Here is a 22786-nt window from a genome sequence, read left to right as displayed (position 1 = left end):
GCTTAATTGTAAAACTAAACTATATGGTCTGCAACCCCATCAGAAATTTGAGAAGGAATAAATTGATTACCTGAGTATAACAGGAGTGCATGTTAGCATCTTTCCAAATGAGATGACAGAGACAGTTTGCTACCTGACTAGTAACCCAAAACTTTCTATAATGATGGACGGTCATTGTCAGCCTTCTGTCCCAATATAGCTGACAGACATATTTGTGAGGCAGTAACTATTGAGGATTTGATTACCCTGTCTTGGCAGAGTTTGGCGGTCAACTCTGCTTGCATTCAAGCTTTTCCTTTTTTAGGCAGAATTCTGTCTGTGGTAGAAATGAGAATATTTTGTCCATTGGCTTGTTTGTCACATTTGAAGTCATCTATATGAGGAGGTTATTTGATGCCCATCATCCTCTTTGAGGTAGGCTGAGTGTTACCAGGAGTTAACCTGCCTCATTTTCAATGAATCATTAAAATTATGAAAATATTTTTAGATTCCATATTCTGGACATCTCTGAGGTTTTTTAAAGACCCTATCTAACTATTTTACCTTATCTTTCTATAAATTATATCTGTTGCACACAAGATATATATTCTTGTGATAAAAATAGACTAGTAATTGATATGACCATGATAGGATCAACTCACAATTAACATATACTTCACTGAAATAACAAGGGATACATAGAAACTTCCTTATCTAACTCACTTTTTCTATATTTTCCTTTTAATTTTTATTTTTATTCTGTAGTCAACAATTTATTTTTATTGCTTTAAATATTTTATTAATTTATTCATATTACATCTAAATTGTTAACCCATCCCTTGTATTCTCCCATTCCTCGCTCCATCCCGCTTCCCCCCTACTCTCCTCCCCTATGTCTGTGACTGAGGGAGACCTTCTTGCCCTGTATATGCTCATAGTGTATCGAGTCTCTTTTTGGTGACCTGCTATCCTTCCTCTGAGTGCCACCAGTCCTCCCCATCAAGGGGACGTGGTCAAAATGAGCAACAGAGTTTGTATGAAACTCAGACCTCACTCTCCACTCAATGGTGGAGAATGTCCTGTCCATCGGCTAGGTCTGGGTTCGAAGTTTACTGCCTATATTTTCCTTGGCTGGTGCCATAGTTTGAGCAGGAACCCTGCACACAGATCTGCCCATCATAATGTTATTCTTGTAGGTTTCTTAGACCCTATGGATTCTTCTATTTCCCCATTCTCCCATGCTCCTCTCACACAAAGTCCCAATAGGCTGTCCTCCTCTCTGATCCACTTTCCTGGTAAGTAAAGTCTTTCATGGGACATGCCCCTTGGGCTAGTGTCTAGATATAAGTGAGTAGATACTATTTGTCTCTTTTTGCTTCTGGGTGAACTCACTCATTATGATAATTTCTAGTTCAATCCATTTGTCCACAAATTTTGGGAATTCCTTGCTTTTAATAGGTGAATAGTATTCCATAGTGTAAATGTACAACAGTTTCTTTATCCATTCTTCTACTGAGGGACACTTAGGCTGTTTCCATGTTCTGGCTATTATGAATAAGGCAGCTTATGAACATGGTTGAGCATATGCCCTGTTGTGTGGTAGAGCATTTTTTGGGTATATTCCAAGGAGTGGAATAGCTGGGTCTTGAGGAAGCCTTATTCCCATTTTTCTGAGAATGCACCAGATAGATTTCCAAAGTGGCTGTACTAGTTTGCATTCTCACCAGCAATGAAGGAGTGTTCCTCTCTCTCCATATCCTCACCAGCATGTGGTGTCACTTGAATTTTTTATCTTAGCCATTCTGATGAGTGTAAGATGGAATCTCAGAGTTGCTTTGATCTGCATTTCTCTGAAGACTAATGCGGTTGAGCATTTCTTTAAGTGTCTCTCAGCCATTTGATATTCCTCTGTTGAGAATTCTCTGTTTAGTTCTGAGCCCCATTTTTCAATTGAGTTATTTGGTTTGGTGGTGTTTAATTTCTTGAATTCTATATATATTTTAGATATTAGACCTTTGTCAGATGGAGGATTGGTGAAGTTCTTTTCCTAGTCTGTAGGCTGTCACTTTGTTCTGTTGACAGTGTCTCCTACTTTATAGAACCTTCTCAGCCTCATGAGTTCCCATTTATTAATTCTTGACCTTAAGACCTGGGCTGTTGGTGTTTTGTTGAGGAAGTTGTCTCCTGTGCCAATTTGTTCCAGGCTCTTCCCCACTTTTTTCTCTAACCAATTTAATGCCTCTGGTTTTACGTTGAGGTCTTTAATTTGCTTAGACTTGAGTTTTGTGCATGGTGACTAATAGGGTTCTACTTGCATTTTTCTACATGTAGACATCCAGTTAGACCAGCACCATTTGTTGTAGATGCAATTCTTTTTCAATTGAATAGATTTGGTTTCTTTGTCAAAAATCAAGCAACGAAATGTGTGTGGATTCATCTCTGCATCTTCAATTTGATTCCACTGATCCACCAGCCTATTGTTGTGCCAGTACCATGCTGTTTTAATTACTGTTGTTCTATAGTCCAGCTTGAGATCGGTATGGAGATTCCTCCAAAGGATATTTTATTGTATTTTGTCAGTATTTTAATAGGGATTGCTTTTGGTAAGATGACCATTTTTACTATGTTAATTCTCCCAATCCACGAACAAGGGAGATCCCTCCATCTTTTTATGTCATCTTCAATCTATTTCTTCAGGGATTTAAAGATTTTTCAAATGAGTCCTTCACTTGCTTGGTTAGAGTTACTCCTAGGTATTTTATATTGCTTGTGGCTATCATAAAAGGTATAGTTTTCTTAATTTCTTCCTCTGCATGTTTGTCATTTGTATATAGGAAAGCTACTAACTTTTTTGAGTTAATTTTGTATCCAACCAATTTGCTGAAGGTGTTTATCAGCTGTAGGAGGTCTCTGGTGGTATTTTGGGGGTCACTTTTATACACTATCATATCATCTGCAAATAGGAATAATTTGACTTCTTTTCTCATTTCAATCCCCTTGATCTCCTTTTGATATCTTCTTGCTTTGGCTAGAACTTCAAGTACTATATTGAAGAGATATGGAAAAAGTGAGCAGCCTTGTCTGGTCCCTGATTTTAGAGGGATATCCTTGAGTATCTCCCCATTTAATTTAATGTTGGCTATTGGCTTGCTGTATATAGCCTTTATTATATTTAGATATGTGCCTTGTATTCCCGATATCTCCAGAACTTTAAACGTGAATGGGTGTTGGATTTTGTCAAGTGTGTTTTCTGCATCTAAGGAGAAGATCATTTGGTTTTTCTCTTTTAGTTTGTTTATATGGTGGATTACATTTATGGATTTCTGTATGTTAAACCATCCCTGCATGCCTGGAATGAAGCCTACCTGGTCATGGTGAATGATGTCTTTGACATGTTCTTGTATTCGTTTTGTGAGTATTTTATTGAGTATTTTTGCATCAATGTTCATAAGAGAAATTGGTCTGAAATTCTCTTTCTTTGTTGGGTCTTTGTGGGGTTTGGGTATCAATGCGACTATGGCTTCATAGAAAGAATTTGGTAATGTTCCATCCATTTCTACCTTTTGGAATAGCTTGAAGAGTATCGGTACTAGCTCCTCTTTGAAAGACTGGTAGAATTCTGTGCTGAAGCCATCTGGCCCTGGGCTTCTTCTGGTTGGGAGGCTATCAATGATTGCTTCTATTTCTATAGGTTAAATAAGGCTATTTAATTTGTTTATCTTATCTTGATTCAAATTTGGCAATGGAATTGGTCCAGAAAATTGTCCATTTCCATTACATTTTCAAATGTTATGGCATAAATGCCTTTAGAGTATGTTCTTATGATTCTTTGTATTTCTGCGGTGTCTGTTGTTATGTCTCTCTTTTCATTTCTGATTTTTTAATTTGCATAGTGTTTCTCTGTCTTTTAATTAGTTTGGCTAACAGTTTGTCTATTTTGTTAATTTTCTCAAAGAACCAGCTCTTGGTTTTGTTGATTCTTTGGATTGTTTTCTTTGTTTCCAATTTATTGATTTCAGTCCTGATTTTGTTTATTTTCAGATGTGTACTCCTCTTGGATGTTTCTGCTCATTTTTTTTCTAGGGTTGCCAGGTGTTTCATTAAGTTGTTTATGTGGGATATATACATTTTCTTTCTAAAGGCATTTAGTGCTATGAATTTTCCTCTTAGCACCACCTTCATTGTGTCCCACAAATTTGGGTATGTTGTTCCTTCATTTTAATTGAATTTCAGGAAGTCCTTTATTTCTTCCTTTATTTCTTTTTTGACCCAGGTGTCATTGAATAGAGAGTTGTTTAGTTTCCATGTGTGTGTAGGCTTTTGTTATTTCTGTTGTTGTTGAAATCCAGCCTTAGACCATGGTGATCTGATAAGATACAAGGTATTATTTCAATCTTCTTGTATCTGTTAAGGCTTGCTTCGTGACCTACTATGTGATCAATTTTAGAGGACGTTCTATGGGGTGCTGAGAAAAAGGTATAATCATTTGCATTTTGGTGAAAAGTTCTGTAGGTAACTGTAAGATCCATTTGATTCATGACATTGGTTAATGAAGTTATTTACCAGCTTAGTTTTTGATTCAAAGACCTATCCTTCAGTGAAAGGAGGGTGTTGAAGTCTTCCACTATTAATGTGTGGGGACCGATGAGTGGTTAAAGCTTTGTTAATAGCTCTTTTACAAATGTGGGTGCCCTTCTATTAGGAGCACAGATGTTCAAAATTGTGATGTCATCTTGGTTGACTTTACCTTTCATGAATATGAAGCATTCTTCCTTGTCCCTTTCAATTAATTTTGGTTGAAAGTCTATTTTATTAGATATTAAAATGGCTATCTCAGCTTACTTCTTCTGACCATTTGCTTGAAATATTTTCCCCCAACCTTTTACTCTGAGGCAATGTCTGTCCTTGTGGTTGAGATGTGTTTTTTGAATGCAGAAGAATGTTGGGTCGTGTTTATGCATCCACTCAATTAATCTGTGTCTTTTTATTGGAGACTTGAGACCACTGATGTTGAGAGATGTTAATGACCAGTGACTCCTAAATACCTTCATTTTTGCTGTTTGTTACAGTTGAGGTTTTGTGAGGTTGTGATTTTGTATGTTGTAGTTATATATTTCCTATGTAGTTTTGGTTGTAATTTGACCCTTTGTGGTGGAGTTTTCTTTCTAGTAACTTCTGTAAAGCCAGGTTTGTGGCTTGGTACTGTTTGAATTTGTCTTTGTCATGGAATATCTTGTTTTCTCTGTCAATAGTTATTGATAGTTTCGCTGGATATAGTAATCTTCCTTGGCATCTGTGTTCTCTTAAAGTTTGCAAGACCTCTGTCCAGGCCCGTCTGGCTTTTATGGTTTCTGCTGAAAAGTCGGGAGTGATTCTGATAGATTTGCCATTGTATGTTACTCGGCCTTTTTCTCTTGCCGCTTTTAATACTTTTTCCTTGTTCTGTATATTTTATGTTTTTATTATTGTGTGGCAGGAAGATTTTCTTTTCTGGTCTATTCTATTTGGTGTTATATAGGCCTCTTGTATGCTCATATGCATCTCCTTCATCAAATTGGGAAAATTTTCTTCTATGATTCTGTTAAAGAGATTTTCTGGGCTGTGGAGTCAAGTGTCCGCTCTTTCCTCAATACTTATTCTCAGATTTCGTCTTTTCATGGTGTCCTTGATTTCTTGATTTTCTGTGTCAGGAACTTTTCAGATTTAGCATTTTCTTTAATGGTTGTTTGAGTTCTATGATTGTATCTTCAATTCCCGATATTCGTTCTTCCATTTCCTGCATTCTGGTAGATAAGGTCACCTCTGAGTTGCTTACTTTCTTCTCTGGTGCCTCTCGATCATGTTTTTCTTCTGTTTGTTCCTTTATCATAGCTGCCATTTTTATCTTCAGGTCTTGAACTGTTTTAATGATTTCCTTCATCGGGTTATTTGTATTTTTCTGAAATTCTTCTAGTGCCTCTTTATATGACTCTTTTAAATCTTCAACCTTCTTGTTTGCTTCCTCCTGCAGTTGTTTACAGATTTTGTTCATTTCTTCCATTATCATCTTCCTTACTAAAGACTTGAGGTCATTTTCTTGTATTTTGGTTGTTTTGGGCTTCTCCAGGTTGTTTTTATTGGTATTTCTGGGATCTGGAGATATCAAACTGTTTTGGTTTTTGTTCGCATTCTTTTGCTGTTCTCTTGTCATTTTGGTGTCTCTGATGTTGGGAGGTAGCTTCTAGTGGCCTTCCCTGGTTGAGAGTGGATAGTTGATGACTGATTGTAAGTCGAGTGCCCTTGCATGTGAGGATCAGGGAGTATTTCCCTGGAAGAGGCAAGTGATCCATTTTCCACTCCTGGAGATTTTTCTCTATACCTTAGTCTCCCTACTGTGTCAGTCAAAGTAGGTTTTTGTTTGGACCCTTTTACCTTAGTGCTGTAATTCAAATCAGAAGTTTTGGGACCTAGAACAAGGTCAGCACACAAGCACTCTGGTTGGGTCGGTTGGTCCCAGCTGCCTGTCCTTCCTGTTACGTTGTAGCCAAGACCCCAGCTGGGTCAGATCTTCTGGGCCATAGCTGTTTTTTAGCGCTGCCTCTATACCCTTCAGAAGTGTCCAGCCTCTCCCAGGAACATGGGAGATCTTGCTGAACCTGTGGGAGCTGATCCAAATAGGTTCTGTCTGTTGGAGAGTGCAGGATCAGTGCACTGCAGGCCAGAGACAATATGGTTTCAGGCCGTTGGTGGGATCCAAGGTGCCTGTACTTTCCATGACCCTGGAAGCTGGATGCTCAGAGGGCCCTCTAGGTCAGTGATTAGAGACTGCAGGTACGACCCACATCTCCCGATAGCGTTGGAGATACTGCTGGGCCTGTGGGAACTGATCCAACTAGGTTCTGTCTGTTGGAGAGTGCACGATCAGTGTGCTGTGGGCCAGAGGCAATATGGTTTCAGGCCACTGGCAGGTTCCAAGGTGCCCGCACTTTCCATGACCCTCTAAGCCGGGATTCTCAGAGATCCTTCTAGGTCAGCAATTAGACACTGCAGGCACACCCCACGTCTCCTGATAGCGTGGAAGATCCTGCTGGGCCTGTGGGAACAGTCCAAGCTGATTTCTAACTGCCCCTGTTTGCAGGCTCAGTCCATTGTGTCCAGCTTTAGATTGAGCCCAGGATGGCCCACAAGCTGCATGCCCACTCTAGGTGGTTTTGGTGGGCACCGCCACCTGTGTTTCCACTCGGACTGGGCAGTCAACCTCCGCAGTTTGGCGTGGGGTGGGTGGAGGGATCTAAGGGCATTTTCACCCTATTACCCGAGACTTCTCAGGCCATGGGCTCTGGAATACCACCTCCCCACACAGAAAGTTTGTGTTTTATATGCTGGCTGCAGCTCGCATGTGGATTATGTTCTAGAGTCTGGGGAGTGGGTTTAACACCTCCACACTGTTGCTTGTCCTGGGGCTAGACCCAACAGTAGTCTGTGGAGATTGAGGCCCCATTCACCAACACTTCTCAAGATCCAGCAGTCCGTGGCTCCATTCAAGTCCCTGGTCTCCTCGCAGTAGATCAGATACAGTGCATACTGGTCAACACCATCTTGGAACTCACTATATTTTCTTTTTAAAGTCAATACCTTACTATGCAAACCAATCATCTAAGACACATAATTGTGATTTATTAGCATTTTGTCCATAGAAAATTTTAATTTTGACAGATGGAGCTGGATTTATTCCTACAACCTGAAATACCAGATGGAGGTAGCTTTGACTGTTATTTAGCCCATGATATTAGCTTTCTCTGATAAGAAATGACTAGCTCATATGCAGAGAAGATGCTGGATTGAATAACATCTACCAAAACAGGAAGTTCCATAGATGTGTGAAGGGAGCAGAAGGTGAATAAATTAAATAAAAAAGAACTCTGTGAGTTTCTTAAGTTCCATTTAGTAATGTCACTATATAACAATACAAGAGATATCAAAAGAAGTATAGAGGAAATAATGAATTATAAAAGAGTATATATCCTTTATATCACTGCTTCTCATAATTCTATACCTACTACAAACTGATCTAACTCTAGAAGAGTGGTGAATACTCATTATCTTCAATTTATATCACCTGGAAAAATGAACCTTAATATTTCATATGGATCAAAACAGAGAATTGGAGTAGCTAATTTTCTATTCTCTAACATTCTGAAAGTTATCAGAAGGAACATGATATTGCTTGAAAAGCACAGAAATGAGTTTGTTGGAAAGCAGAGTGTGATTAAATCTTATATTCCTGACTTTATGCTTGAAATAACTAAAGAGTGCTACTTAACTATGTTTAGATAATTTGATCACATTAATAATAGACTGACCTACTAAGGAAGAAGATAGATTTAGCAAAAGAAAAATGATAGAACACAGAGTAGGTGCATAAGGTTTCTGTTCTCCTATGAACTTTAGTCTTTAATGTTTTAGTCTTTAATGATTCTGGTATTCATAATTTAAAATTTCTAGAACATTGTCTTTGAACATGAAACTCTGCTTTCCCAAACTTTTGACTTTTTCTTAGTTTAAATAGCTTGTTCTTTCTTCAATCTGTTGATTCATATGAATAAATATGGAAGAAAGGTCAAGTGTTAGGAAGGTGATATTTGATAGGACTTACTATAATTCCGACCGCATAAAGGTATGTCCTCTTGTCTTTGACAAACTTACCTCATTATGCTATGTGTATGCAGATTTACATAGGAAATGAGAGCATCGAGCACAAGAGTCAAAGAAAAGTTGCCAAGACTCATATGTCCCTGCCATGACTAATGTCTACCATTCTTTATCTTAGACAACCCAAGTAACTGTTTCCATACTACCACTTATCATAATGGATGTTGGTTTATTTCACTTCAGTTGCCTAGATTCCATAGGATAAGAGCAGTTTTAATGGTGGTGAATAGTAAACATGAGGCTGATGATTCAAAAAAGGTTGTGTTCATTACTAACTATGCAACAAACTAAAGAATTTATCTAAATAAGATCAGATAAACAATCCAAGAGGAAAAAAGAACATTTTTTTAAAGTTCTTTCAGGAAACCTTGAAAGAGGAAAAATAGATTTATGGAAATGTAAAATTACTGTTGATTGTACCCTTGTACAAATCCAAGACATGAGGAGTAGCAACAAAGTAAAAATGTAGGACTATGTAAGTCCAAGAATCAACATGAATTATATAAGATGAGAATATATGAGAAACGAGAAGAAAATGATGTAATGATATATGCTAGAAGTTTTTTCTTTAGTTTTGAAAATTTCATACATGTATACAATGCAATATGGCCATATCTATCCATCACTTTTCCACTCCACTCCAACTCTTTATTTTCACTTCTAATATATGTCCCCACAACCTCTCTCTCTCCTCTGCGCTCTCTCTCTCTCTCTCTCTCTCTCTCTCTCTCTCTCTCTCTCTCTCTCTCTCTCTCTCTCTCTCTCATCTCTTGAAATCTCGCTATCTTAAATTCATGCAAGCATATGAGGCAATTCACTGGAACATAGAAATCTTATTAGTAGCCACATTAAAAAACTATCTTTCCCCACAGAACTATCAACTTTCTATACGCATTTATATATAGAAATAAATTAAAATGGAGCCAGGCGTGGTGGCGCATGCCTGTAATCCCAGCACTTGGGAGGCAGAGGCAGGCGGATTGCTGTGAGTTCGAGGCCAGCCTGGTCTAAAAAGTGACTCCAGGAACAGCCAAGGCTAACACAGAGGGACCTTGTCTCAAAAAACCAAATAAGTAAGTAAATAAATAAATAAATAAATGAAATAAATTAAAATGTATGTATGCATGTAATCTCTATATGTATATTCTTATAATATATCCATGCTATATATGTAATACATGTGCACACATCTCATACTAGTCTTTGTTGGCGATCAGTCATGCTGTTTTGTGAGATAAGTCAGCATGTTCATATTCAAACATCCCGGAATCAGCACTACCACAAGAGAAAGTTGATGTTCATGTGAAAAAGTTAGCATGAGAACTGTGCCATGCCATCTATACTGGAGGAACTGGACATAGATACTGATATCCTCCTAATGATGCTTTGAAGTTGGATGGCTGCAAAGGGCGCTGTTTTTATTATTATTATTATTATTTCTTCCCAACCAAGAACCTATATTTTGGTAAATGTTTTGCCCATTAGTTATTTGGAACACGAGAAATCATTGCTACTTCCGTTGCAAAAATATTGGTAGTGAAACCTGCTGCTAAAGAATGTCTTCTATACATGACAGTATGGTTCACTAATGGAATTAAAAAATATGGGTTTATAAGCAAGGTCTACAAAATGACACTAGTTGATATGCTTATGTGGAGAAGAGGATATTGCCCAGTTCCATTTCAAGACAAAGACTTACAGGCAGTCAGTGGTTGCTAAAAGAGGGATGTTCCTTCTTCTCCAAGGATGAGTCACTGTGTAGTTTATATAATTTCAAGGTATCAGCCAAAAATCAAGCACACACCCATTATATATACATCATATATATTTACGTATAGACAGACATATGTTTATGTACATAGTATTGCATAAACCTATACATGTATATATGTGTGCGTGTTTATAGTATTATATGTACATATGAATATATATATATATGTTTGTATAAATTTGCCCCGGCCCACCGGGGTTCGACTAACTCTCAGGAGGAAAATTTTCCTGTATGGAGACAGAACACTAGACACGAAGAAGGGGGCAAGTCTGCATTCTGATCAAACCCCGTTTATTAAGAATTTTTACAGAGTTTATATAGGCACAGAGGCATGAGTATTTGTATAAGCAAGGCTTGGTATGGATACCTAACTCTGGAATGAACCAGCAGGTAGGTGTCTACCTTTTCAGCTGCTAATTGCAGGAGACAAATTCCAGGAAAGTTGTGAAGGTTCTGGTTAGTCAGGAAAAAGCTCCCAGAACTGCTGCTCGCAGGCAGCTGGCCCTTAATCTGATCTTATCAGTAGTCTGGAAAAGGAGTAGCTTGGGGGTCTGGAATGACCAGCACCCACAATAAATCACAACAGGTGTCTAACTGCCGACCAATGACAAGGTCAGCTAGTTTCTGGTGAATGGCAGACTTCTGGAGGAATAGAAACCTAGGTTCTGACAAGATGGCTGAACATTGGCCATATAGCCCATCCCCAACATAAATTTATATATAAAGACAAGGTCATTAATTTGAAAGAAAGTTGGAGGACAATAAAGGAGTTGAAGAGCAAGTAGAAAAGTATAAACATCAGTTTTTGTTCTGAGCCATTCTGAGGGGTGTAAGATGGAATCTCATAGCATTTTAATTTGCATTTCTCTGATGACTAAGGATGGTATGCATTTCTTTAAGTGTTTCTCTGCCATTTGATATTCCTCTACTGAAAAATCTCTGTTTACTTCTGAGCTCCGTTTCTTAATTGGGTTATTTGGTTTGGTGATATTTAGTTTCTTGAACTCTTTATATATTTTGCATATTAGACCTTGTTCAGATGTAGGGTTGGTGAAGATCTTTTCAGTCTGTAGGTTCTGTTGACAGTGTCTTCGGCCTTACAGAAGCTTCTTAGCCTCATGAGGTCCCATTTATTAAATGTTCACCTTAAGGCTTGGTTGTTGGAGTTCTGTTCAGGAAGTTGTCTCCTGTGCCAATGCATTCCAAGCTTCCCTACTTTTTGTTTTAATAGATTTAGTGTCTCTGGTTTTATGTTGAGGTCTTTAATCCACATGGACTTGAGTTTTGTTCATGGTGATAAATATGGGTCTACTTGCATTTTTCTACATGTAGAAATCCAGTTACACTAGTACCATTGGTTAAAGATGTTATCCTTTTTCCATTGAATAGATTTGGCTTCAAGTGACAGTACATGTTGGTGAGGATGTGGAGAAAGGGGAACATTCCTTCATTGCTGGTAGGAGTGCAAATGTGTACAACCAGTTTGGAAATCAATCTAGTGCTTTCTCAGAAAACTGGGAATAGGGCTTCCTCAAGACCTAGGTATTCCACTCCTTGGAATATACCCAGAAGACGCTCCACCACACAATAAGGTCATATTCTCAACCATGTTCACAGCAGCCTTATTCATAATAGCCAGAACCTGGAAACAACCTAGATGTCCCTCAACCAAAGAATGGATAAGGTCATTGTGGTACATTTACACAATGGAATACTACTCAGCTATTAAAAATAAGGAAATCCTGAAATTTGCAACCAAATTGATGGAACTAGAAATGATCATCCTGAGTGAGTTAACCCAGACCCAGAAAGACTCATATGGTATATACTCACTTATAATTGGACACTAGCCCAAAAGCTATGTCCCATGGAAGTCTTCACTTAACAGGAGATCAGGATAGATGAGGGGACTTCCTATTGAGACTATCAGAGGGGGAAATATGGGATAAAGGGGAAATAGAAGGACCCAGAGGGTCATAGAAACCCAGAAGTAAATCATCATGATGGGCGGGTCCGAACCCTGAGATTCTACTCAACCTACTGCACCAACCAAGGGCAATACATGCAGTAAACATTGAACACCTATTCAGATATAGCCAATGGACAGGACATTCTCCACAGTTGTGGAAGAGCAGGGACTGACTCTGACATGAACTCTGGTGCCCCATATTTGACTGCTTCCCCTTGGTGGGGAAGCCTGGTGGCACTCAGACAGAGGATAAACAGGTTACCAGCATGAGACTTGATAGGCTGTGACCTTATGGTAGGGAAAAGTGTCTTCTTCTGTCACAGACCTAAGGGAGGGGAAAAGGATGAAAGAGGGAGGAAGGGAGGAATGGGAGGATACAAGTAAGGGAATAACAATTGAGATGTAATATGAATAAGTTAAAAAAATAAATTTTAAAAAGAAAAATAAAAAAAATAAAAGTATAAAGAGTATAAATACAATACTTGAATCTTTGAGAAGTAAAAATAAATAAAAAGAATAGAATGCAGAATATGTATTCAAATCTGTGCTGAATCTAAAGAAAAAAGCTACAGCAAAGTTCAAGAGAAATAAATATGGAGAAAGTGAGTAAATAGAAGCATGGGACTTATGGAAGAACAACAGAAAAGTTGTGTCCAATATAGCTAGCTTCATGGGGAGCTAACACAGTTCATAATCATGAGCTTAAGGGAATCTTAACACTGGTTAAGTAACTGATTTGAGGCTATTATAAAAAAAACCTACAACTTAATGCTTCACTCTAGGCTTTGTGTAGTGTGTGTTTACATTTTGTGTAGTGTGGAATTAGCAGCATCTTGCCTCATGATAGAAACCTACTTAACTTCATTTTCTAGCAAGCCTAGACAATAATGAAGAAGATATTTTAAAATTGGGACACATTTAGAAAAGACATTTCTGTTCAAAGCAACAAATCCAAACAGTGACTTCACAGGAATTTAGAACTTCTTTGCAGCTATGGCACCATAAGGAGAGAAAGAAGCCTGTAAATGCTGACTTCTGTTTTGCAAAACAAATGATGTTCTAAACACTAAAGTTGGCCATTGTGATTTTTGCAAAATATCACAAGAGCTCAGACATTGTTGAGCATTTGTTCTTAGGAAAGTTTTTTCAAGGACAAAATAATCTAAAAGACAATTTCTAAAGTACAGTCCAGTAGCACAATGAAAAATAACTTAGTTAATTGACTCCACTCAGCAGCTTTGTAGTTCAGAGTATTTAAACTTCTACCATCTTGAACTTCTAACATCACTTAAACTAGGGAAAAGAAGAGACTACAGAGCAGATAATGTTTTCTCTTGAATGGCAAAGAGGAAAATAAAATATTCACACAGGTCACTTGCAAAATTCTCCCCTAAACATCCTTCTAGATAATGCAACCCCAGTCTTATGATTTCCTAGCTTTTATGAAGCTTTTCTTATTATTTGTTTTACAGCATGTTAACATGTCTGTTTTGCCTTAGTGAATAACTTCATTCCACTTTTTGCCCATGTATTGCTTTCATACCTTATTTATTAGCCTTGTAAGTTTGAATTTCATGAAGGATTAGACCTCCTTTTTCTGTGTCCATTGAATTGATTAGGAAAAATGGGAATCAACATGCATACACACTGTCTTGACTTGCACATAATTTTATATTTATCCGTATTTTGTTCATATGTAATATTTTGTATGTATCCAGATTTCCATGGAGCTTAGAAGATCATATCTGGTCCTCTGGGATGGGAGTTGTAAGAAATCAAGGGCCTTCTCATATGGATGCCATTACTGAACCCCAATTATCTATAGAATGAGTGTCTTCACCCACTGAGCCATTACTCCAGTGGCTGTGTGAACTTTCAGTAACTCCTCCCTTATCCTAACATTGACTACTGTGCTACAAATCCAATACAATCTTCACTTCAGATAATTGCAATGTCGTCCTTTATGCACTAAGAATATCTTATGTATTTTCAAATTTGCTACTATCCTACATTTAAAAAAGCAACCTTTTACATTTTGTGTAGTTTTTTCTGGTTTTGTTTACTATGTGTTGATTGTTTTGGTGTGGAATTTGTTGTCAGAGATGGGGAGCTGGAAACAAAACTACGCATCACTGGCCTTAATGTCCTGTGCAGTTCCTCTATGGTTTTAGTGATTTGAACTATAGACAAATTGAGATTAGTGTATCAAACATTGAACTGATATTCAGGGATAGCTATTATCTTGAAACAGAATTGGGGATTATTAGAGTGTTTTAATATAAATCCAAACTTGGTGGCTATAAAAAGGAGAGGTGCTGGGAAGAAATTAAGACATACTCAACTGTTATGTGCTATTAAGGGGAGGGATGCAAATAAACTACCATTTAAACATCTCTCTCTAGGGAGAGTAATTCATTGTCTTTAGTTAACCAACTCAACATATTCGGCAATTGTATTTCTCTTGTTAAATTTCAAAATAATTCTGAGAAACTTTTTCTGTTTTTTTCCTCATTTGACAAGTGAGATGGTTCTGGGGATACATACGATAGAATAATAATCTGATAAGGCAAATCCAGGAGCCACTTGGGACTTTATAAAGGGCTTAGTATATATCTTTTTCCTGTCAATGAGATTCGTGGTGAGATCACTGGAAAATTGCAAGTTTGGACTGGATAGGAGCAGGACCTTGTGCAACTGATACTATCTTGCTACTTTTCTTCCGCTGCTGGTGAAAATTTTGAAATTAATGCCATGGTAAAGGAATCCTCCTTTTGTTTTCATGATACCCAACTTTTCTTGCCTTTCCTGATGCATCAGTTTGTTTGGTTATATTTTCCCCATGATGTTTTAATACAATCACAGGGAGCTATGTCACAAAATTTCACTTCCCTGATGTATGCTTTTTCTTATATGTCAGTAGTCTTGCAATATTACTCATGTGGAAATAAAATATCGTTCATGTTCTGTGACCTGTTGACTGTTGATAAGACCTCTAGAATTGTGAGTTCAAATAGATTTTCAATTACCACCATAAAATTCTTCATCCTGTTCATCATCTTCCCTCATCATCAACTCCCCATCTTATTTGATCACATTAAGTCAAGCTCACTAAGTCTCATATTACCAGTACTATGTTCTAATCCAAAGGTAATGTAATTAGGTATGTGTAGCTATTGCAAATATTTTACACATAGGCATAACGCATCTCTATATGCATATATGTACATATTTTATATGTATGTGAATATTATATGTGTGAATAAAGGAATGTACATCTCAAACTGTTTATGTATAAGCATGAAACAACCTTGGATACTGGTCCTTTTCATTCACCTATATAAAATCTCTCTCTCTCTCTCTCTCTCTCTCTCTCTCTCTCTCTCTCTCTCTCTCTCTCTCTCTCTCTGTGTGTGTGTGTGTGTGTGTGTGTGTGTGTGTGTGTGTGTGTGTGTGTTTCTGCATATAAAAATCTATCTGGTCCATGAGTCTGGGGAATCTTCTTTTCCCTCCTCCAATTTCCCTTTCTGAGTGCTAGACGTTGGCATTTACACTACAAATCTAGCTTTTACTGGGGTCTGCTCTTTAGAATTTATATGCTCATGCTTGAGAAATCAAACACATTATCAACTGACCAATCTACTTTGTTCAAGTCTCTTATTTTGTTCTGCAAATGTATTTTTAAATCTATTTTATTTGGTTCTTATATCTACCACTCTTCTCTATCCCAATCCTTTCCAAAAACCCCAAAACATGTATGAGACACAAAATTTAGAAGGTAAAGTGGTGAATTAGTCTAATTAGACAATTTCATGATGATTAGAACATAGTTCCTTCTAGCAAACCCAATCTTCATCATCAGGATATACAGCACTCCACCAAAACAGCAATAGTGAATGCAACAACTGCTGCTTCAGCAGTATGAACCAGCAGCAATGGCTGAGAGTAGCATTGTTCTTTAAAATGCCCCCGAAGGGTAGGAATAGAATACATCTTTCCTTGGTTTAAAATTTTCATCTACTAAGATAAATTCTATAGATATTATGTTTTGTTCTAAATTAAAGCAAAAAATCACTTTCATGTAATTTTCACTACAGAACATAGATGAAGGAACACTGAAACATTATGTAAAAGCCAATTAAATCAGCTCTGCATCACCAATGTTCTGTTCTTACTACAGGCACATTTGTTTGAAAGGTGACATCTTAGAGTTGTCAATTGACAATCACATAATTATTTGTAATAGAAATTAGAAAGATAATGCTTATTCATACTGTCAAGGAATCACTTGATTACCAGAACCTTTTTATGAATCTAGAGTTAGCTTCTCTGAAAAGAATAGGTACCAAGTGGAAGGATGTGAGTGTAAACTTACCATGAGAAATTGTTTAGTAAGAAAACAGTCATCTTAAGCATAAAATATAAACATATAAATGAGATTGGGTCCATATTTCCCCACTATTTACATGATGTGATTACAATTTGGTTATATAGGGAGATGAAAATCAAAACAACTCTGAGATTCCATCTTAAACCTATCAGAATGGTTAAAATCAAAACCTTATTTGGCAGCACATGCTGGCAAGGATGTGGAGAAAGTGTAACACTCTTCCATTGCTGATGGGAGTGTGAACTTCCACAACCATATTGGAAATAAATCCAGACCCTTCTTAGATAATTTGGAATAGTTCTACCTTAAGACACAGCATTATTCATAATAGCCAGAATATAGAAACAGCCTAGATGTCCCTCCGTGGATAAAGAAAATGTAGTACAATTACACCATGGAATACTATTCAGCTATCAAAAGCAAGAAATCTTGAAATTTGCAGACAAGTGGATGGAATTAGAAATGATCATCCTGAGTGAGGCAACCCAGACACAGAAAGACATACATGATATATACTCACTTATAAGCAGATATTAAGCACATAATATAGGATTGTCACACTACAACACACAGACCTAACTAAAGAAAATGAAACAACAAGGAGGACGCTAGAGAGAATGCTTAATTGCCACTGAAAAGGACAAATAGAATAGACATGGGAAGCAGTTGAAAAGAAAAAAGTGGAAGGGAGCCTACCATAGAGGTCCTCTGAAAGACTCAACCCAGTGGGGGATTTAAGCAGGTGCTGAGACACACAGCCAAACCCTGGGGTGAAGGACAGGAAGTCTCATGGAAGAGTTAGGCAATTGAGCCCATGGAGGAGTCATTAGCTCCATAAGAAGACCAATTGAGCCAAAAAACAAAGGTGGAGGATGGGAGTGCTGCAGAGACTGATGCACTAACCAAGGACCATGCATGGTGAGGACCTAGACCCTCTTCTCAACACAGTCCCCTTGTGGGTCCCATAATATGGGGAGTAGGGACTACTTCTGACATGGACTCTGGTTCCCACATGTCAATTGTTTCTCCCTGGTGGGGCAGACTTGCCAGGCCACAGAGGATACAGGCAGTCCAGATGAGACTTGATAGGCTGAGGTCAGATGGTAGGGGAGGAGGGCTCGCTTTCTGAGGCACAGTGGAAGGAGGGAGAGAGTATGAGGGAGGGAAGGTGGAATCAGGAGGCAGTGAGGAAGGTGGCTACAATGAGGATGTAAAATAAACAAATTAAAAAAAAGAAAAATTGCTCATGTTTTATTTCAAAAGTTATGTTTCTGAATTCAAGAATTAAAATGAAATGGCAAAGGTGAATTCCTACATATATTGGAGTAAAATTAGGTGGAACACTAAGAGGTTGATAATCACTAACTAAATATTTCTTTGTAATAGCAAAGAATAGCAAAGAATGAAACTGGGTGGTCATTCATTACAGATACATAACTGTACATGAAAGAATGGAATATGAATTCAGAATTCTCCATGAATATGACAAAACCTCGAGTTTACAATCTTCTCACTCCTCTGGAGTTCCCAGGGAGAACTGTCAAATACAGGTAGAGGCCTTGATGCCTGCAGCATCTCTGTGCACCTGAGAATATCGAAAGGAGACGTGCCTTGAATCCACAGTGTCAAAAGCACTACATGTTTCAGGAAAGTCTGAAGGGCAAATGTGCCCTGAATATGAAACAACTAACATCAGTTAAAAAGCCTTTTCTGTTCTCAATTCCCTGCTATTGTCTTGAGCTCAAGGCCTATCTTCCTGTATCCTCTTTCACATGCCATATGCACATTGCACTATTGTTGTTTTCATTTAATGTAGAAGGCAAGGAAAGAATAAGTATCCACTTGTAATGTGCAGGGCTTGAATACTCTATTTTACTGGAAAGTAGCCTTGCATATATATTGTCCTGAAATCTTAATTTAAGAATTTCTTTATAAATTCTCATTAGCTTTAGGTCAAAAGGCAGGGATTTTTTTTAATTAAAATTTTATTTAAAATTTATTAATTAAATTAATAAATTTATAATGTATCAACATTATATGTGTGTGATTCTATCTATATGAAACCTCCTGTAAAATGTTAATAAATATGACGAAAAATAAATTAGTTTTTAAATGCATGCTGGTTGGTAAAATTATATATAATAAATAACTTTAAAAGTTTCATCCCACTCAGTGACTGGAATCAGGGAAATGTGCTAATCTACTCGAACATATGTAATAGTGCTTAGGATGCTATTGTTACTCTTTTACTATGCAAGTTCCTTTAACCTTTGCAGAAACCCAGAGAAAACAAGTACAGGTCCCTGCACAAAGCTTGACATTTCATGTGTTTATTTAGCAGTTTGTTAAAATTAAAGTTTTAACTCAAATTAAACAACTCATGTGGGAATTTCATGTATTACTTTTTTATATCAATTTCACCCCTCCTCTCCCAGTCATTCTGTGCCACCTACAGCCTCACAAACTCAGGATCTCTTCATCAAAGATATTGTTGTTATGTGTACATATAAATACAACCTGCTGAGTTCATTTAGTGTTGCTACTATGTGCATGTATCTAAAATTTACAAATTGAGATTAGATAACTGTAAGAGGATTTGTTTCTGAACAAGACCAGATCTCTCTCTCCCTCCCTCCCTCTCTCTCTCTCTCTCTCTCTCTCTCTCTCTCTCTCTCTCTCTCTCTCTCTCTCTCTCTCTCTCTCTCTCTCTCTTAGCAGCCATAAATAGTCTGTGTTGTCCTTCTTACTCTAATGGGAAGGTGCCCTGGCACTTGGAACAGCCCAAGAGCCACATAGCTCCTAGGTGCGAATGTTTCCAAATGAAAGGGCATGCTGAGATGCAGGAGCACAGGAAACATAAAGCTCTGAGGTGGCGCAATGTCCCAGTGGAAGGACATCCTAAGACACGGGAGTCCAGGGGCCACACAGCTCTCAGAGGAGGCAAGAAGAGCAAGTTCAATCTTTGCAGTCAGGAAGGATATAATCTGGAGTTACAGATCTCTGCGTTCTTAGCTAACGGCCAGTAATCATTTAATAACAATTGATTTAAAAAAATAAGTCTGAGCCAGGCACAGTGGAACAAGCCTTTTATTCCAGCACTTGCAAGGCAGAAATAGGTGGATTGCTGTGAGTTCAAGGACAGCCTGGTCTGCTACAAAGAGAAACTCGGTCTTAAAAAACAAAAACAAAAAAGTCTGTTTAGAAATATTTTGGATCTATTGTTGAAGGAATCTAGACAAGAAGTTTATGAGACAGGATGCAAAAAGAAAGAGAAGAGGAGACAAGAAACTTAGTATCCATTAGGCACTGTGGCATACTTCTGTAATCCTAGCACTCGGCAGGGAGAAGCAGGCAGTTAGATCTCTGTGATTCCAAGGCCAGCCTAATCTACACAGTGAGTCAAGAACAACTAAGGCTACACAGAGAAATTCAGTCTCAAAGAAAACCAAACCAAAACCAAAACCAAAACCAAAACCAAAACCAAAACCAAAACAAAGCAAAACAAAACCAAGAGCAGAACAAAACAAACAAACAAAGCATAGTATAAAGTTCCATATTGGACTGCTAAGAGTCCAATGGCAAGAGGCATCAATCTGTTGTGTACGTTTTTGGGAATCCCCTGGAGTTGTAGGATTTTGTCTTTTTCTGTACCTGAGTGGTTGATAGAAAAGCAAAATTTCTCCTGGAGAAAGAGACAAAGACAGAGTTAGCAAATCTAATCATCACGGATTTTGTACCACTACAGGAGTCAAGGAATCTGTTGGCTGCTTCAGAGTGAGGGTTGTCTGAGCCACATGTTGAAGATCATGAATGAACTGAGATGAAAAATGATGGTCAATGGCTAGAGAAATAATTAGTCCTGCTCTCCCATAGGCAGCACCAGCAGTCACATCCAGGATTGCAAGAAAAAGCCGGAATTTGACTACTCATTGGTATTGCCTTGCTGCAATAAACCCTGTGATGGCAACTGGCAAAGGATCTTTAGGGGTGTAAGAATCCTTGAGGAACATTGGATCACTTTATAAAAGTGTCAGTACCTAGGGGCTGAGAGAGTATTTTGATGGTGCCTGATGGGTAATTGTGATGAATGCTATAGGACAATTTGCCAATAACTCCTATCTCTCATAGTGTGGTGCTATGGGTTCTCAATTAGGATATAAAAAATTTCCCATTCTGCATAACAGGCAGTATGCTTTCCTGAATATGCATCATGTCTCCTATAAGACCAATAAGGACAGCCTCCAAAAGTTTCTGACCAATGCTGACTTAGTTTTTAAGTTGCTCTAGGAATTAAGATATGTTCCCATGCTTGTCCTGGAAGATCACTTAGACTTTTTCAGATTCTGTCATAAATAACTAATTTAAGGGTTGCCTTACAATGTCTGACTAGGAGACAAGTTGTGAATTGATCCCTAGCCCAGATATCTACTTGTGTATTGTAATCTACTTGTGTATTGTAATCTCATCCAAGGTTCTCTCTGAGAATTGCCTCAGTGCCATTGGGATGGGCAGCATCAGTTTGATGGATTTCATATGCGTGTGCCCTAACCTGATCCCAGACTCATCTGTGCTCAACAGGAAAAAGATTGTCAGGGTCATAAGAATATCCTAGAAGGTAAGATTATAACATTGGGCAATATACTGAAATTCCTTAATAAAGGCGGAGGAATTAGCAATATAGGACCCCAAACTTTCTCTATTGGAGAGAGTTTGCTTAATTAAGAGGGAATATGTATGCAGATATAAGTGAGTATATACCATTTGATTCTTTCTGCTTCTGGGTTAACTCACTCATTATGATCATTTCTAGCTCAATCTATTTATCCACAAATTTCGGGAATTCCTTGTTTTTAATAGCTGAGTAGTATTCCATAGTGTATATGTACCACAGTTTCTTTATCCACTCTTCACTGAGGGACACTTAGGCTGTTTCCATGTTCTGGCTATTATGAATAAGGCTGCTATGAACATGGTTGAGCAAATTTCTTGTTGTGTGCCTGGAGGGGGAGACCTGGTGGCACTCAGAGAAAGGACAGCAGGTAGCCACGAAGAGACTTGATACCCTATGAGAATATACAGGGGGAGGTAATCCCCCTCAGGAACAGTCATAGGGGAGGGGAATAATGGGAAAATGGAGGAGGGGAGGAATGGGAGGATACAAGGGATGGGATAAACATTGAGATGTAACAAGAATAAATTAATAAAATAAATAAATAAATAAATAAATAAATAAAGAGGGAATATGTACTCTGACCAAGCCATCCACTTCAACAGTTTCCCACCACAAGACAGCCATGGCTGCTTTAGGCAAGCTACAGGGAGGTCCTTTAGCATGGCAGGAGTAAGAAAGAGTAGGACTAGGGGATGCTGGTGTGCTAAAACGGGGTGCCAGAGAGAGTTGATTTGGGCAAACTATTGTTGAAGAGAGAGAAATGGAAACTAGAGTTGTTCAAGAAGGAGAGGGAGCTGTGCGTTCAGGCCAATTGAGGGAGGTTCATTAGCCAGATCAAATTAGTGAACGAATCGTCTTGTTCAGGCTTTATAGCTAAAAGAAATGGATTGGGCAAACAAGAACAGAGAGAAAGCTTGGAGCAAAGATAAGAGAAGGCTTAAAGATAGGGCGTGTCTCTCCATTTCCCAGATTACTTGATGTATTTGTAAAGATCATGAATAACATTGGGATCTAGGGTGTCACATGCATTGATTGACTAAGGCATATTGAGTACAAATTTTATTGCAAAGGTGAATAGATTTGTATCCTTTGAAGTGGTAAAGGCTGGAAGTTTTCTAGGGGGCATCTCAAAGGTGAATGAGAGGGTAAAGAGGACACTGTTCCCATGGATGAGAAAGAGGAAGGGGAAATGACAAACTATTCAGTGGGTTGTCATGCACTCAGTAGGGTTTAGAGTTTAGCCTGACTTAACCCAGTGAGACTCTGGACCTGGTATCTGGCATCAGGACTTTCAGTGCAGCCTGAATATGAAGGTCC

Source organism: Acomys russatus, chromosome 13, assembly GCF_903995435.1.
Source record: "Acomys russatus chromosome 13, mAcoRus1.1, whole genome shotgun sequence".
Classification (NCBI taxonomy): domain Eukaryota; kingdom Metazoa; phylum Chordata; class Mammalia; order Rodentia; family Muridae; genus Acomys; species Acomys russatus.
Note: the sequence above shows the minus strand (reverse complement) of the source record.